Genomic DNA, 1,597 nt, shown 5'->3' with positions numbered 1-1,597 from the left:
ATAGGGATGTGTCTACATCCCTAGCCAGGTAACACACCCTGAACAGAGTTTGACATGGCTACCATGCCACGGCGTGACAAACTCTATCACAACACCCACGCAACTCGCCTCATACCCTATGACACACATCATGGGGCACTGACACCACCACACATCACACCCACCCACACACACACACACGCACAGCAGAATCAGATGTAAACACACAACTGGGCTCACATACTGAGGCACATATTGACTTAATGTCCCTGATATGCACAAACACAAGCGGGGGAAGTAGAGGTAAACACACACACATAAATCCTATCAGAGCAGGAGGGTAGATCAAACATGTATGTAGCTGTTCACAGTGGTGGAATGTAACTAAGTACATTTACTCAAATATTGTACAATTCTGACGTATTCAGCAGTATTTGTATTTAACTGAGTCGTTCCATTTTATGCTAGTTAATATTTAAACTGGACTAGATTTCAGAGGAAAATGTTGCAGTGTTTATTTGACAGCTATAGAAGATTAAGATTTTGTAGTTTGTTTGTTTTGGGCATTTTATATGTGGAGCAGACAGTGAAGAGATGAAAGGAAATAACAGGAAAGAGAGATGGAGAATAACATCCAACTGGTGATGTTGCACTTCATGAATGCCCTGTAGATTATCATTTCACATACCAAACATGTTATCAGCTTAAAAAATATGATGCTTTTTATAGATATTGATATGGATATGTAGATTTAGTACAAAGTTGTACAGTTTTACACTAAAAAGTGCATGACGTATTTAAAATTATCTCCACATTCACCAACAACAAAAATAATTATACATTAAAGGACCAGTGTGTAGGATTTAGTGTCATCTAGTGGTGAAGTTTCAGATTGCAACTAACTGAATACCACTCGTGTTTGTACATGACGACCTGGGAATGAGAACGGCCTGTGAAGCGTTTAGGAGACTCACAACTCTGTTTGGTTTGTCTGTTCTGGGCTACTGTACAAACACAGTGGTTCAACATGGCGGACTCCATGGAAGACGACCCGTGGCTCATTCTAAGGTAACAGAAACATAAAGATTCCCATATTCTGGTTATACATACACTAATGAAAACATACCTATGAATATTATTTCCCATTTCTGCCAATAGATCCACCTAAATGTTACACACCGGACCTTTAATGCATATAAAATAGTTATGCAACGCTCTAGAAAGGCCCATTCTGCACAGTGAATACATCTGCACTTTTACTTCAGTAAAATATTGAATAGAGCACTTTTACTTAGAGTACATTTTACATTGTGACATTTTCTACTTTTACTTAAGTAAATTAATGAATACTTCCAACTGGGGGTACACATGTACACAAACTGTACACTGACACATTGCTGAAAATCATCTCTCTTCTCACCAGAGCACCCTGACACTTCATGTGGGACTCCCTTGAATGGAGCTGACATCCTCCTCACTATTTATAATGTTCACTCATATAAGACACAACTCCACAACAGCATGAGCCCACTGCAAGCAGACAGCAGTCTCCAGAGAAGCAGCTCACTCTATATGATGTCACTGCCTAACTCCCATATCCCACTTCTATCACGCTGCG

Source organism: Morone saxatilis, unplaced genomic scaffold (assembly GCF_004916995.1).
Source record: "Morone saxatilis isolate NCDOM2014 unplaced genomic scaffold, NCSU_SB_2.0 Contig24, whole genome shotgun sequence".
Taxonomy (NCBI): Eukaryota; Metazoa; Chordata; class Actinopteri; family Moronidae; genus Morone; species Morone saxatilis.
Note: the sequence above shows the minus strand (reverse complement) of the source record.